Below are 17,661 nucleotides of genomic sequence, written 5' to 3'. Positions count from 1 at the left end.
GTGTCTGTCTGCATGGCACTGAGCAGAGAGGATGAGAGTCGGCCCTCCAGCAACATTATGTGTAGTTCATATTGTTTTTTTCTAGTAGAAAATTCTAGTTTGGGGATGGGGCAGGCCTGGTTCAAATGTATGATCTACTCCTTGCTATGCATACGACCTCAGAGCCTCATTTCTCATCCATAAAGATGGGTGATAGTGACCTCTCAGGCGAGGATATCAAAGCAGGGTCTTGAATGCTGCCCACTTTGAACCACTGGTGTGGGTAAGGGGAGGCTGCATGCCCGGCCAGCACAGGGCAGTTTTGGATAGGGCAAGCTAAAGGTTCACCTGTCAGCACCCCTCCCCATCTACACTGCCCTACACTCAACCCAGAGTGACCCTTCTGAGATGCTCTTTCTTTTTTTTGATGGTCACTTTCACTGTCATCCTGAGACCGAAAGGACAGACTCAACTTTCACGGCTCTGGGTCAAGGCTGGCCACCAGTTTGGATGACGTGGCTGCTGACCATGACAAGGGACCTGTCCAGTCCAGAGAGGAGGCGGCAGCTGCTCCAGGTGAGGTGAGGGTGGAGGGCAGAGGGGAGGAGAGAAAAGGAGGAGGAGAGAGGAAAAGATGCCCTCCCTTTTCCTTCTCTCCCTCTGCGTCCCCTCCCTGCTCCTCAGAACCCTCACCAGCTCTGTGAAACTCTTCAAGTGGCAGCAGTGGTACAGAGGGGAGACTCAGAAATTCCAGCGGAATACGTGTTTGAATTTGTCTCTGCCATTGCCGCGTGAAGCTGGACGCCCGTCCTCAGAGTTGCCTCTATCTATAAAGGGGAATGCTTTGGCCACCTGATGCAAAGAGCCGCCTTGTTGGAAAAGACCCTGATGCTGGAAAAGATTGAAGGCAGGAGGAGAAGGGGACAACAGAGGATGAGATGGTTGGATGGCATCACTGATTCCATGGACATGAGTTTGAGCAAACTCCAAGAGATGGTGAAGGACAGGAAAGCCTGGCGTGCTGCAGTCCATGGGGCCACAAAGAGTCGGACACAACTGAGCGACTGAACGACAATAAAGGCGGATAGCTAAGTTCTCCAAAGGTCGCTGGGAGGAGTAGATGAGAAACTGGCAAAGGCACAGACTTTTCTTCTTTTTCTTCCCTTCCTCTTCTTTGAATCCACAGCTTTTCAGGAGCTGCCAGATTATCACCCCATCACCCCACCCCAACCTCTGGGTGCCTCTTGGCCTCCCAAGCCCCTTCCCCCAACCCCCACCTCTAGGCCACTCTTTGCCTCCCAAGACAGGACACACTGACCACCACGACCTTGGGGGATGCCGAGGCAGATGCAGATTTCAGGCGTCATGAACTCCCGAAACATTAGGACATTGGCCATGTAATTAACTAGCCCTTCTCTGGGCTCCGCCCAGGCAGACCTGAAGGTTCCTTTCTCAATGACAGGAGAAGGGGGAGGTGATTCCTGTCCCAGGAACACTTATATTAGAGCATGTGGATGAAGATAGGGTACTCCCAAAGAGCATACCACTTGCCCCGTTACCCGGAGCCAGGACGTGCCCTCTTCTGATCCTGCTGGAGTCACCCTCTCCCTCACCTGGCATTTCCAGCTCATGGCTGCCTGTCCTCGGTCCACGTTGCAGTACCCCACACCCCAAACAAGCGAGAGTCTGTTTGAAGCAAAAATCCTTCAGCAGTTACCTGTAAAAACGAGATGGAGAGTGCTGGGGAGAGAAAAAGGAATTTATTTATTTGTTCTCTGTGCTTTGAGTTAGTTTTTAAATTGTCCTTCTGTAGATAAAGGCATCTCTCCAGCGGCCCAGCCCCAGATCATGGCAGCTAATCTACATCCGGCGAATCAAAATAGCCTCCAAACCAGATGGAGACCCAGAGCTCACCAGGAAAGCAGAGCTGGTTCTGAGTGCTGAAAGCGGGGATTTATATAGAGTCACGTGAAGGCTTCGTGGGATTTTCTGGGGCGAGAGGGGGATAGAGAGGGGAGACTGGAGTTGCCAGGCCTAGGAAGATACTGGGAGCAGGGAGGCAGAAGTTAAGGAAGGGAAATGGGAGTTCACTCTCACACTTTGCCTATAATTTTCTTCAAAGCCTTGAGTGGGAGCAATCTTCCCAGGGGTCAGGGTGTACCTGTGTCTGCAGTGTTCAGACGGGAGCAGACGGGGGAGGTTTTTCCTGTTACCCAGAAGCAACATGGTGCTGAGGAAAGCATGGGCTCTGGAGTCAGTCTTGTTTTTCTGCTTCCCCTGGGAACTTTGGATGAGAGCATTTGCTCCCTCAAGCCTCAGCTTCCTGGTCTGTAAATTGGGATTATTGTATGTATATCTTTGGATTTTGATGAGGCTTAAGATAAGGAATCTGAACCACTGGGTATAGATGGAGTGTTTATGACTCCCTCCCAATTCCTATGTTGCAATTCTGACACCCAACACCCAAGATGATGGTATTAGGAAGTAGGGCCTTTGGGAAGGTGATTAGGACATGAGGGTGAGACCCTCCAAGACTGGGACACGTGTTCTTATAACAGAGGCCCCAGGGAGCTTCTTCACCCCTCTGTCATGTGAGGACACAGCAAGAAAACAGCTGTCAATGATTCAGAAAGCAGGCTCTCACCAGACATCAAATCTGCCAGCATATTGATCTTAGACGTCCAAGCTTCCAGAACTGTGAGAAATTGTTTTTAAGTCACCCAGTTGATGGGTATTTTTGATACAGCAGCCGGAAAAGACTGAGACACCCGGGAACTGAACAAATGTCTGTCCTCTATCCTGAGACCCTGAAGTCCCCCTTGGGGAAATGTGTTGGGGATGCATGGTCAACCTTCGCCCAGTGAAGAAGGAGAGGTTCAGTTTGGGTTCCTGCACAGTCCTGACTCAAACTTCAGTTTCTTCTCTGGGCCAGCTGGCCCCCTCCCAGAGCTCTGGTGCGGTTCTAGGCTGACAAGTGAAAGTTCACTTCCAGACTCAGAGTCCACGAGCAGGAAGAGGCCATGTCTGTATTCCCACCACTGTGGCATGGGGGCCAAGCACGGTGCGTGGTACACAGTAGGCACTCAATAAACACCTGCCGACAGGATGACTGGCTGAGTGAGTGATCCCAGAAGAAGAGGAGGGTGAGTGTCAGCATCAGCGCAGACTCTGACCACAGACAGTGACAACGCTTTGGAGCAAGTGAAGCGACTCTTATGGTGCATTGTGGGAACTTCTCAAAGCACCATCATCTGGCACCCACCCAGCCCAGCCCCAGCCCCAAGTCTGTCTGAGACCTGGGTTTGGGGGTCACTCAGAAATGAACACAGCCAGCTGCCCTGTCTGAGGCTGTCTTCTGAGTCTTAATCATCTTTTTGGAGGTCTGTGTTCCTAGTGGAGGGCTTCCCAAGTGGCACTAGTGGTAAAGAACCCGTCTGCCAATGTAGGTAGACCAAAGAGACACAGGTTTGATTCCTGGGCGGGGAAGATCCCCTGGAGGAGGGCACGCAGCTCACTCTACTATTCTAGCCTGGAGAATCCCATAAACAGAGGAGCCTGGAGGGCTGCAGTCCACATGGTCGCACAGAGTCAGACATGACTGAAGTGACTTAGCATGCACGCATGCCTTCCCAGTGGAATGGGATCTCCTTGAGGGCAGAGATAAACTTGAGAAGCTCTCATCTCAGGTGCCCAGCACAAGGCCTGCCAGGGGTTTGGTGGAAGGACAGTCAGGAAGATGGGCAGCAAGGGTAGGTGGGAGCCAGGAGCCATATCAGGCAGAACAGGGTCCCCGCTGGTTCTGGGAGAGGCCTGAAGCCCAGCTCCCGCTGCAACCACCACATGGCCTGTCTGGGGCCTCACGTTCTTCCTGTTCAGATCACACCCGGCCGGATGCCTTGCTCGGCCCTGCACTCCCTGCCCCATGTGCCCCTTGACCCTGGCCAGGCCTCCCGCTCACATATTCACCCAAGGCCAGGCCCCTGGGACCACCAGGACTTAATGAACTGCTGAGTTGCTGAGGCTGCCTTTGGTCCCCACAGTGTGGCAGAGGAAATCAATATGATTAATGGAGAAAATCTGGACTGTGATGTGGAGATCTGGGAGGGACTTGGTGGCCGTGTGACTGCTTGCCCACCTGGTGGGGGTGGAGAGGGAAGGACACAGCAAGGACTGAGCCCTTCAGGGGAGCTGAGAGGACAGTCCAGGCCCCTTGCAGGGCAGGACTGGGTTAAGGTCCGGAATGAAAGTGACACCCTAAGAAAGAACAGAAATGCTAGAAGGGAGAACCCCAGGCAGAGCAGCACAGCAAAGGTGTGCTGGGGAGGGCAGGGGGCAGAAGAGAGGAAGATGGAAGGGACCGGTGGGCAGCAAGAATTAGAGGAGGACGCTGGCATGCAAAAGCCCAGGGGACAGGATGGGTAAGATGCCCAAGAGGGAACACATCCGTGGGCCAGATGGCCTGGCTTCAGCAGACTCCAAGCAATGACGCCAGTGAGAAGTCTAGAGGGGTGGATCCCAGAAAGGGCACCTTGGGATCTGGGGGAGCAGAGCTGGGAGAAGGGAGCCATGTAGAATGACCCACTGTATAGTCCTGTCTCGCTCACCCTTGCCAGGGCCCACGTTCCCCGTGGGCTCAGGGCACAGCTGGTTCCCCAGTTAGATGCAGGGTCCTCAAGGGGAGTGAGCCAGTGATGGCTGCAGGAAGGCCTGCACCCTGAGCTGCTCTGGACCTGGTTTCAGACAAGTTCCAGCTCCTAACAGGTCCTGGGACTCCCCACATACAAGGTGCAGGGTGGTAACACTTGCCCTGCTACCTCATAGGGCTCAGCAGAACCCTCAAGTCAGAAAACAGATGTGAAAATACTGCATAAGGTGCTAGATAGATGCAATTAGTAAAGTCATGTGCCCACACTTGGCCCTACCCCTTCCCCCACACAGGAGCTCCTTCCTAGTAGCAAGGATGACCCTGGGCACTCTGAGACAGGCATCTTTATCCCTGAGGGCATTCATGGTCAGGGTAAAGAGCAGAGCAGGGTCAGTGTGGAGTCATAGGAGGACACATCACAGACATATACAGAAATGCACCACAGAGCCCTGTGGGGCTTCCCTGGTGGTCCAGTGGTTAAGAACGTGAAAGTCGTTCAGTTGAATCCAACTCTTTGTAACCCCATGGACTGTAAAGAGTCACCCTGCAATGCAGGGTGTACCGGTTCAATCCCTGGTCTGGGAAGATCCTACATGCTTGGAACAATTAAGCCCACGCACCACAACTACTGAGCCCCTGCTCTAGAGCCTGCGAGTTGCAGCTACTGAGCCTACATGCTGTAGCTACTGAAGCCCACGCACCTAGAGCCTGTACTTCCCAACAAGAGAGAAGCCCCCACAATGAGAAGCCTGAGCACCGCAATAGCCTCCACTTGCAGCAACTACTAAGATCCACCACAGCCAAAAAATAAAAAATAAAATCTTAGAAAAAAGAGCTCTGTGGCTCCCTGAGATCTTGCAAGGGTGGTTAGTTTCATGGTCCCAACCGACACCCTGAACCTCTGTAGATCAGTGACCCAGCCAGGGGGCGCTGAAGGCAAGCTCAGAGGCCTTGGCCACATTGGTAGGGGCTAGGGAGGTTGCAGTCAAAGGACAGGGTCCCTCCATCCCTTGTGGGACCCTCAGACAGTAGGGGCCCTACATGCCGACCTGGAGCACCAGGCCAGAGCCCTACCTGGGCTTCGCCGGCCACCGGCTCTCATACCTGGCAAGGTGGGAACTAAGTGTTCTGGGCACCCTGACAAGAGCTCGGCAGAACAAGTCTGGGTGTGCAAATGATCTCCATCCTTCACTGCGCTCTCCCCTTTACAGCCACCCCTGGGGCCCTTGCTCATCCACGGGAACAACTGCGCCCACGTGGAGGAGGGGAGGGACAAGTGTCTGAGGCCTGGAGCCAGCGAGCTGTTCTCAGGGGGGCAGGGCAGGCGTCTGAAGTAGGACAGGATGTCAGACAAGGGGGTTCATGCCAATGGGACTTACCGGAGGCAAGCCTGGGCAGGGCTATTTGCTCAACCTCCTGGAAAAGCAGTCTCCTCCTCCTTCCTAGCTCAGCCCCAGGAAAGAGCTCGCTTGGGGTTCCCAGCCAAGCCCCACACCCCTTGTAGGGGCCTGGGGCCCAGGACCAATCAATGACCCTCCCCACACTGCACGCTCACATCTGCTGTCCCCGCAATGGGCCTCCATCAGGCCTTGTGCCCTCTTCTGCCTCATCTCTGGACTTCTGGGGCCCTCAGGCATCACCACAGCCAGCAAATGCGCTTTTCCAATAGGCCATGAGAAGGCAGAAATGTTTCAGAAGACGCTGTTCTCCCAGGGTTTAACCACAGAATCAGGATGGGCCTGTGGCAAAAGCAAGGCTGTCAACCCTGGAATTACAACCACATCAAAGCTTTCCAGTCCTTCATTGCACATCCCTCGCTTCATAGACCAGAAGGGCAGAGATGCCCAGGAGCACCGCCCATGGAAATAGGGCCCATCCCACCAGGAGCCCAGCCTGTCTTCAGCTCCTTCCAGCCTGAGGCCTCTCTTCCTGCCTGTCCCCCAGGGTCCTTGCCATGTGCAGGGCCTGAGCAATCAGGGGCTAAGAGAGACTCCATCCAATGCATCCCAGGAGACATGCCTCTCAGAGAGTGAGAGGACCGTTAGGGACTGGTGACAGTGGCAAGACTGGAAAGAGGCCAGCTGGAGTCACCACAGCCCCAAGCAAGGGTGTCCAAGCCACTCTCCCATGAGTGGTGATGTCACGAAGGTGGGCACTGGGCCACAAGTCGGGAAACTTAACCTGCTGCTTGAAGCTGCACAACTTTGTAGCTGCAAGTTACAGAATCTCTCCAAGCTCCATGCTCATCTGGAAAATGGGCATATACTACCTCTGATTGGCTGAAAGGGTGCCCACAGATGGGCGTGCAGCAAGGTGTGTACCTCACAGCAGACGCCCAAGCACTGCTCACCTTTCCTCTCTGCTCCTCCCCTTCCCTCTCTGGACTTCAGTCTCCAGAACTGTAAAAGGCAGAAGTAAATTAAAATGGTTTCTATTACACCTTACGACCACCTTTTCCAACCCCCAGGTCATTTTTGAAATTTCTAGTGACTCGATGGAGCCAGCACACACACTCTGCATGATGGCCCTTTGCCATCCACACACACAAAGGACACACCAGGCACGCTGACTCTGTCACAAAATAGGATTTCAATCCTGAGTTACATATGCTCTGTGAATACGCTATTCATAGATTTTTCAGAAACAGTTCTGATTTATGACTGTTTGTCATCTGAACAGTGACATTTTTAGAATGAAAGTGTTGCCAGGACAACAGGTATAAACCAAGAATGCCCAGGAATCCTATGAATACCCACTGGGGCCATGATCTCTTAAGATAAAGAAGACTCCTGCCACCATCCCCTGCTGGGGACGCTCACTGCTCTATGGGTCTCTGCTCTAGGACATTTCCTGAGCCCCAAGGCAGGCTCATTGCTCCTTCTCTGAACATCTCAGTCCCTCGTTTTTTCTTCTCTCTTCACAAATAACTCTGCTGTCATCACCTACTTGCCTCTCTGCCTCACATTCACCACGAGCCACTTAGGCATGGAAACCCCCATGCTGAACTCTGCCTGGCAGATAGTAGATGCTCAAGACTTCCCAGATGGCTCATTGGTAAAGAATCTATCTGCAATGCAGGAGATGCAGGAGTTGTGGGTTACATCCCTGGGTTGGGAAGATCCCCTGGAGGAAGAAATGGAAACCCAGTCCAGTATTCTTACCTGGAAGATCCCATGGACAGAGGAGCCTGGTGGGCTACAGTCCATGGGGTCACAAAGAGCCAGACACGACTGAGTGACTTCACTTTCACTTTTCACTTTCATGCATTGGAGAAGGAAATGGCAACCCACTCCAGTGTTCTTGCCTGGAGAATCCCAGGGACGGGGGAGCCTGGTGGGCTGCTGTCTATGGGGTCACAAAGAGCCAGACACGACTGAGCATACAGGCACAAGAAATGTGTATCACAAGAAAGAACAATGACTTCCCAGCTGAGAGCGGGAATGTAGGCAGAGAGCAGGGGGTTAACGCAGCTCCTGGTAGAAGCTGGAAGAGTCAGCTTAGCCATCAAGGAGAGGGCTGTTGTTTCCTCCTGGGCAAGCCAGAGCAGGCTTCTGAGCTTTGCCCCTCCAACCTCCCGCATGCACATGGCACCTAGTGGTTGGCCAGGGAGCTGACATCCTCATGCCCGCAGGTGACAGGCCAAGAGGACAACCAGTACTTTGTTGAAAGGTTTTCAGAGTCGGAGTCTCTGCACTCAGAAAAGGAAAGGCAATACAGAGCCCTCTCCAGGCAGGGCCCAGCCTGGCCCCAGCATCCAGAGTGGGTCCCCTGAGCTCTCAAACCGGCTGCCCGGGTACCGTCACTTGTCACTTGACAGTGGAGAAGGATGTTTCTCTCCTTTCCAGCTCAGACAAGCTTTCGGAGACGCTATCTGACTGGGATATAAATCCATTGAGAAAGCCCTGGAGGGAGCCCCTCACAAAGCCCTAAATTGGACACTAAAAACAGATAAAAGCCGATGGTTTAAAGGCTTTATGTGAGCTCCATTTGGGGGAAAGAATGAAAGCAGGGATTTAGTTTGTCCTCACCCACCAACACACTTTGGGAGGCTGAGGACTGAGATTTTAAATCTTTTGTGTTCCTGTTGCATGGATTCGAGTGGACGATGAGCCAGAGTGGAGCCCCTGAGCTAAGACAGCCACTCCTCTGGCCCTCCACCACCACTACCTACGCCAAGTGCAGGGCTCAGCACTCCAACGCTGGAAGAGATGAGGCCCGCCCTGGCCCCGCCCAACAGCTGCCCCAGTGATTATCCAGGCCAAGGTCGGTGGCATTGCTTTAGGGCCAGCTGGCCAGGCCTGCATGTGCTGCTCCTGCAGCCCAAGGCCCAGTTTCCCCAGGCCAGGTGGGGGATGGGGCAAGTTAACCAAGAAGAGGTGTTGCCCACCTGGATGCTACCTCCTCACATTCCTATGTCTTCCTTGGCTGCGACCCTGCAGAGCAAACATGACACCTAGGAAGATGGAAAGGCCAAAATGGACATTTAGGGAGGACTTTGACCCAACACCAAGGATACCATGGAACCCAGAGTGACCAGGAGCACACAGCCCTCCTGCAGCCTCCCTCTAAGGTGATCAATGCAAGTGTAGCTGTTCCGATCAAAAGTCTAGGCCATCACTTTCTCAAAACATTGCCATGAAGAGAGTAAGGGCAGTACTAATCTTATTCTAATTCAGTGGTTCTCAGTCTACACATTAGAATTACCCAGGAAGCATTTTAAAATCCCAATGTCCAGACCACATCTGAGACCAATGAAATCAGAGATTTTGAGGCAAACCCCTGTTCTAATTGGCCAGACCGAAAAGGCAGAGGAACCAGAGATCAAATTGCCAACATCCGATGGATCATGGAAAAAGCAAGAGAGTTCCAGAAAAACATCTATTTCTGCTTTATTGATTATGCCAAAGCCTTTGACTGTGTGGATCACAATAAACTGTGGAAAATTCTGAAAGAGATGGGAATACCAGACCACCTGATCTGCCTCTTGAGAAACCTATATGCAGGTCAGGAAGCAACAGTTAGAACTGGACATGGAACAACAGACTGGTTCCAAATAGGAAAAGGAGTACGTCAAGGCTGTATATTGTCACCCTGCTTATTTAACTTAAATGCAGAGTACATCATGAGAAACGCTGGGCTGGAAGAAGCACAAGCTGGAATCAAAATTGCCGAGAGAAATATCAATAACCTCAGATATGCAGATGACACCACCCTTATGGCAGAAAGTGAAGAGGAACTAAAAAGCCTCTTGATGAAAGTGAAAGAGGAAAGTGAAAAAGTTGGCTTAAAGTTCAACATTCAGAAAACTAAGAGACATTACTTTGCCAACAAAGGTTCGTCTAGTCAAGGCTATGGTTTTTCCAGTAGTCATGTATGGATGTGAGAGTTGGACTGTGAAGAAAGCTGAGCGCCGAAGAATTGATGCTTTTGAACTGTGGTGTTGGAGAAGACTCTTGAGAGTTCCTTGAACTGCAAGGATGTCCAACCAGTCCATCCTAAAGGAGATCAGTCCTGGGTGTTTAGCTTCATGCTAAAGCTGAAACACCAATACTTTGGCCACCTCATGCGAAGAGTTGACTCATTGGAAAAGACCCTGATGCTGGGAGGGATTAGGGGAAGGAGGAGAAGGGGACGACAGAGGATGAGATGGCTGGATGGCATCACCAACTCGATGGACATGAGTTTGAGTAAACTCTAGGAGTTGGTGATGGACAGGGAGGCCTGGCATGCTGCAATTCATGGGGTCACAAAGAATCGGACACGACTGAGCGACTGAACTGAACTGAAAAAACAAACATGTGGAGACTGAGGGTTCAAGGGCATTTGTATTTCTCAAGACTATTCCACTGCTGCCTTCACCTCTACCCTTCAGTTTAGACCTGAAATGGGGTGGGAGTGGAGAGCTGGAGGGATGGCCAGCAATGAAGGTCAGGTCAAGAATATCACTGTTTCCTTCCCGCAGGTGTGGTAAGCCCGACCTTGGAATGGTCTGAGTTAGGATTTTCAGGTTATAGAAACTGCCTCCTGGCATCTGGGATCATGTCAGAAACGGGAAGGGTGTAGGAAGTCACATAGTCGACCACCTCCAATTTTACATGTGAAGACACAGAGGAGACTGGGGTGTAATCTAACTAGGGTCGCTGAACACTTGTCTGAGTCCTGGGCCCTGTGCTGTATATAATAATGCCTCTCTTGGAGTTTCTGGTTCTATGGGACTTCCAGCTCTGCCACTGAAAGTAGTGGTCTAAGACAGCAAAATCTTTTGGCTTCTGGCAACCTCTTCCTGAATACATTCACCAGGACAAAGAGGAAAGGAGTTGTGGTAGCACTCAGGTGAACAGATCTGTTCTTGAATCTTGTCCCTGCCATATATAGATTCTCTGTGACCTTGAAGACCCTCTCAGACTCTCTGAGATTCCACTCATCTTTAAAAGGGGGAAACTAGGGACTTTCCTGGTGGTCCAGTGGTTAAGAACCTGCCTGCCGATGTAAGGGACACGGATTTGATCCCTGGTGCAGGAGATCCCGCAAGCCACAAGGTGGCTAAGCTTTGCACCACAACACTGAGCCCACGTGCCCTAGAGCCTGTCATTCCCAAAGCCACCCCCATGAGAAGACTGTGTACCACAACAGAGTAACCCCTGCTCACCGTACCTAGAGAAAGCCTGTGTAGAAATGAAGGCCCAGCACGGCTAAATAAATAAATAGATCTTTTTAAAAAAAGCAGTCTACCTGTGACTGTTTGCATTAGATAAAAAAAAGATGGAGAAACTAGTAATGGTCAGGAGGCTGCTAGGTAAATGATAAATGAGCTAATGTGTCTAAGGTACCTGAGGCCATACTAAGAGTTTAGCAAAAGATGCTTTCCACACCTCCCTTCCCTCCTCCTAGTCTTTTCCTAGAATTGAAATGATGCCTCCAGCAGGCAGGATCACTGCTCTTCATCTCTGGAAGCCATTCAGACCTGGACCAGTGTAGAATGTGTGTCCCCAAGCATCTATAAGATGGGAGCTGAAGGACCTTGCTCTGTCCCCAAGAGAAGCCCCTGGGTCATAGTAGAAGAGGTGGGGAAAGCTCCTTCAAGTTTCATAGGAACGTTCTCGCAAGGTCAAGCCTCTGAGCAGAAAGGTCATGGTTCTCAGCTGGTCCCTGTAGTCCCAAGTTGGTGTCCTTTATGGCCTGGAATTAAGTGAAATAATTAACTAGTCAACAAGTACCAAGTGAGTACTTACTTTGAGCCAGGGATAAAAGATTGACAAGACAGACACTGGACACGTTATATCAGCTCCAGGAGCTCATCTCCCGGAGAGGAGCATGGTGGGGGGGCTCTGACCTCGAGACTCCTCACTAGCAACTCCCTGCTCTCTTCCCAACTTCACAGTTGCTGCTGAGCCTCATGCTTTAACGTCAACCGGAGCCGAGCATGATTAGGTAGGTAAGGCCGGATGGAAGTACAAAAAAAAAACCCCAAAGCTTACAAAGCCAAAGAAAAATGGCTCAGGAATTATATTAGCATTAATAATCGAGGGCTGACAGCCTATAGATTTAAACATTTCCAGGCCTAGTTTTTACCCAAGGCTGGGAACGAGAGCGTGGGTCTCATCACCTGCCACTACGGGAGGATGCGGTGGTAGGCTTTTCCTTTTTAACAGTCCAGGAGAAGAGGCTGGGCTTCCCAGGTGGTGGGGGCAGAGGCTGCAGGCTCACTCCAGGTAGCCCGTTTGTTTTTGAATTGTAGATGGCCCAGTTTGATTGGAAAGTCAGAAGTCTAGCCAGGCCCCCTGCAGACTTATTTATGTAGAACCCATCTCCTCTCTGAGACTGCATAAACATCTGAGACTACCCAGGCTGCTGTCAGAGCAGGTGCCAATGTCAAGCTCATGCGGAACATTTGGGGATCACTGGAACCCTGAACAGACCCCCACCCCCACCCAGTGTGCGCTCAGAATTTCCTTTTCCTGCCTCCTGTCTGCATCCTGCCACATGAAACTTTTAGCATCTGCCTCCTCCTCAGCTCCTAAGTTCAGTCCCTTCTTCCTCCTCCACCACTTCCGTTTCATCTCTAAATGATCTAATATTAATGTTCTCGTCATTACAGTGTTCAGAGGAAAAGAACGGGTTTTGTCCACAGAGAGAGGGAGTTGGGAAATTAATATAATATTTGTTCAGGATTGATTTCAAGCTGTAATCCCTGCTGCCAGAGAGACCCATCTGTTTAAAACTATCAGACACTAATTACCCAGAGCTCGAACACAATAGCAGGATTGAGGAGCCATGTCCTGATACTCCCACACATGCTTGCAATTTCGCATTGTTATTTATTAAGGGGAAAAAAAAATCTCTCCATGAAGATGGATCTCCCATCCACTTGACTGGCAGAGGTTCCCAAAGGACTGAGCACAGCGGGAAAGAAGCCTGAGGAATTTCTTGATCAAAGACTGCCGGGAATTGCATTCATCTGGCTGTACAGGCCAAATTCATTCCCAATTCTTTCCCACTCCCTGCCCCAGTTGGATTCCCCACCAAACCAACTCTTTGGTGATAGTTAGTAAAGATAGCCTCATCCTCCGGGTAACAGGGGTTGATACCACTGATTCATCTTTGAACCTTCTCTTTCTTTCATCCTCTTGAGTAATCAAGTGCCAAGACCTTCAAAGTCTGTTTCTACCACTCCTCTCGCATCTGGCCTGAGCCCTTTATTTTCAAGGCTAACACCTGAGTATTTGGACAACAGTCTAAGCAGTAGGTGTCCAATTCTGGTTTCTATCTCCTTCTAATCCATGTTATGGTTCGTTGTTACCACGATTCCTCCCACCAAAAAGGTGAGGGCAGGGAGGTGAAGTGAAGGGGAAGGGAGGAGAGGAGAGAAGAAGAACTGGCAGCAGCACAGCTAACTAAGTCATTCACCTGTTCAGAAACCCTCCGCGGTCCCCCTAGGCCACCAAATAATTGGATATTTAACACTCTCCAAGCACTGGCCTCAAGGCATTTCCAGCCTTCCTTCTCCCTACTATTTTCACTCTGTAAATGTATAATCCAAAGAAATTGGACTATTCTAGTCTCCACATTTATTGTAGACATTCTTGCATCTTCTCCTTTGTCAAGTCCATTCTCCATGGAAGGCCTGACCCGGCTCCCTTTGCCCCTTCCTCCTTCCGGCCCTTTCTTATTCCACAACCAGATCCCTTCCCCTTATGTGACCCACTATAGTATTTTGTTTAGGTCTTGCTTTAAGGTATATAGAATTTGCCTAATGTGTGTATTTGGGTCCCTGTGATGCTACGATCCTAGTAGACTGAACCCTCCTTGAGTTGGCAAACGATATTTATGGAACTCCTGTCTGGACCAAACTCTGAGCAAGGCACTGGGAAATAGTAGTAAATGAAACAGACATAATTCTTTCATGAGCAGTACAGTCTGATGACAGACAGTAAATTAACCATGAATGTAGCATTTGTGAGCACACAGACTCCTACCAAGGAGGAGTTCCGGGTGCTCATAGAGATACATCACTAGACTGGGAGTATGGGAAGGTCTCTGTAATAAAGCCATAGTTTAAGGCAAGTATTATCTAGGCAAAGAAGGGAGAATGACATTTATTTTCTACCTTTTATCTGGAAGAAACAACATGTATTAAGGTCCTTCAAGTCACACACAGGTTCTAGAAAGGTCTCATTGGAAACAGTGTAGAGAATGGATCTCATACGAGGCTTACAAGCAGGAGTAGGTGGCACTGTGGGTGTCACAGTAAGCCTGGAAGCTGGAAAACCAGTTAGGAGTCTGTCGTAACTATTCACATGTAAGGTGATAATGATCTGAACTCTGCTGGTGAGGAGGAGTTGAAGTTAAGAGATATTAAAGTGGAAAAAGAATCACTAGAATATAATTTCCAGTGGGCTGTTGGTGAAAGAAAAGGATAAAGTCCAGAAAGGCTCTTGGGTTTCTGGGTTGTGGGTGGAGGGTAGTGTCCTTAACAGGGAGAGGGTATGTCAGGAGCAACAGCATGTTGGAGGTAAGTCAGGAGTCCTGGGATTTACTGAGTCAGAGGTACAGGATATGTTATAAGGAAACTTCCAGCCTTTCACTGGACCTACCATGATGATGTTTGTAATAGCTTTATTGAGGTTTAATTGACATACAATAAACTACTTACATTTCAAATGTACAATTGGATGAGTTTTTTCTTTCATTTTTTAATATTTTATAATTTTAAAAAATTAGTGAAGTATTAATTGGACTGCAAGGAGATCAAACTAGTCAATCTTAAAGGAAATCCACCCTGAATATTCACTGGAAGGACTGATGCTGAAGCTGAAGCTCCAATACTTTGGCCACCTGATGCGAAGAACAGACTCATTGGAAAAGACCTTGATGCTGGGAAAGGCTGAAGGCAAAAGGAGAAGGGGTGGCAGAGGATGAGATGATTAGATAGTATCACTGACTCAGTGGACATGAATTAGAGCAAACTCTGGAAGATAGTGAAGTACAGGGAAGCCTGGCGTGCTGCAGTCCATGAAGTTGCAAAGAGTCCAATGTGACTTAGTGACTGAACAACAGAAAAAGTTGATTTACAATGTTGAGTTAGTTTCAGATGTACAGCAAAGTGAATCGGTTATATATATAGCCAGTCTTTTTTTTTTTAGATTATTTTCCCCAGGTTGATGAGTTTTGACAGGAATCTACACCTCAGAATCCATCACCACAGTCAAAATAGTGAATATACCCACCACCCAAGAAGTATCCTCCTGACCTTCATGACTTTTCCCTGCCACCCCTCCCCACCTCTCCTCTCAGGCCACCTTGCCACTATAGGTTAGTTGGTCTTCTCTAGAGGTTTATGTAAATGAAAGCATGCAGTATACTCTTTTTTGTGTGATTTCTTTCATTCAGCATCATTATTTTAAGACTCTCCATATTATTGCTTGTTTCACTAATTTGTTCCTTTTTATCATGGAGTGCTATCCCATCGATCGGATATTCTACAGTTTGTTTATCTATTCACTTATTGATGGACATTTGGGTTGTTACCAGTTTGGGACTATTACAAAGAAAGTTGTTATAAACATTTGTATACAAAGCTTTCATCTGGTGAAAAATTACTTATCTCCTTTTTTCTTGAATAAATACCTAGAATGTAATGATTGGGTCATATGTATGGTTATAATACTGCAGTAAAATTCTGCACAAACCCTCTGAATTAATGCAGATGCCACAGATTAAGGGGGTAGTCCCCAAGAAGACTACTCTCACTTCAGAAAGACTGCTCTCACTTCAGATGCCAGCCACAAGTTTGGGAATCTTCAGGACACCTAATCTTTGGAAAAATTGGCAGCAAATTCAGAAGTTTCTACAACTTCCTTGGGTTTTATAGTTCAATACAGCTTCCCTGGCAGCTCAGCAGTAAAGAATCTGCCTGCCAGTACAGGAGATGAGGGCTTGATTCCTTGGATCAGGAAGAGCCCCTGGAGAAAGAAATGGCAACCCACTCCAGTATTCATGCCTGGGAAATCCCATGGACAGAGGAGCCTGGTGAGCTATAGTCCATGGGGTCGCAAAGGGTTGGACATGACTTAGTGACTAAAGACAGCAACCCACAGAACTCTGGAATGTTCTATACTTTCAATGTGTTTATGATAAAAGATACAAATCCGAGCCAGCCAAATAAAAAACTCACAGTCAAGGTCTGGGGGGGCCCAAACGCAGAGTCTCCATACCCTCTTTTCCTGGAATCAGAATGTGTGGTTCTCCTGGGACGTCAGTGCATTCACCAGCCACTGAGCTTTGGTGCTCAGAGTTTTTATTGGGGTTTCATTATGTAGACGTGATTGATTGCATCACTGGCCATGTGACTGAACTCTAAATCCCCTCCCTTCTCTGGAGGAGATCAGGCCAACATCACTTCACTCAAAGCCCAACTCTGTAATCACAAAGTTTGTTTCTAAAAAAAAAAAAAAAAACAAAGTTTGTTTCTCTGGAAGGACCAACCTCCATCCAGAATCAAGTCCTTAGTACAAACTCAGGTGTGGTCCCCAGGGGCCCATTGTGAATAACAAAGACACTACTTCCAAGAGTTTAGAAGCTCCATCCTGGGACCAAAGAACAAAGATTAATCAAATTCTTTGTTATACAACAATGGTGTTTTATAGTCAATAAATCTTTGTTAAATATATTAATGACTAAATTCATAAATGAAAACACCAATAAATGAATGACCAGGAAAAAATCTTTTCAGCTACATACAAATGAAAACCATCTCAAACTAATTAAGCAAAATGTTGGCTTGTAAAGTGGAAAATAACTAACAGAGTTCAAAGAATGAAGAGCTCCAAGGATCCAACAATCAGAAGCCAGAGCCCGGAATCAGTGCCTTCAGACGCCAGCCTCTCACCATCCACATGGCAACTGTTGTCTGTGTCATCTGCAAAATAGCTTTTATGCCCTTGTGACAGAGAAGATAGCTTTCAAATGCCCTGAGTCATAGCTTTCTTCCCCCCTCTTAGTACAAATATATAAATTTCAGGAAAGAACTCTAATTGGCTCTATTTGGATCATGTGATCAATTCTTGGGCCAATCACTGTCCTAAGGGAAGAGATGACTATCCAGGCCTGGGTCACATGCTTAGCCCTATGGCTTTTTGTGATTGACAGGCCAGTTAGAACCATGGGGGCCCCAAAAGAAAAGAGGATGCAGAGATAAACATTATGTATCTACTACATTTTATGTCTATATAATAATTCATTTTTTAAATTTCTTTGGCCACATTGTGCAGCATACAGGATCTTGGTTCCCCTGTTATGGGATGGGCCAAGGCTGCCCCATAGACCTCTGGACTGGAATCCATCTTGGGAAAAGTTGCACACGCATGTTTTGGAGGGTCCCAGGGTAGGTCAGGTGTGGAAAAAGAAACCAGATAATTGGCTAAAGTAAAAAAAGACCCAGAAGAACTCCCCTGTATAAATGATTAAACCTCTGCTTTACTGTATTCCTCCTCATCAGCAGGGACACCCACCTCATTTCTCTCCAGGTGTGCATCTCT

Source organism: Bos indicus x Bos taurus, chromosome 15 (genome assembly GCF_003369695.1).
Source record: "Bos indicus x Bos taurus breed Angus x Brahman F1 hybrid chromosome 15, Bos_hybrid_MaternalHap_v2.0, whole genome shotgun sequence".
In the NCBI taxonomy this organism is placed as follows: Eukaryota; Metazoa; Chordata; class Mammalia; order Artiodactyla; family Bovidae; genus Bos; species Bos indicus x Bos taurus.
Note: the sequence above shows the minus strand (reverse complement) of the source record.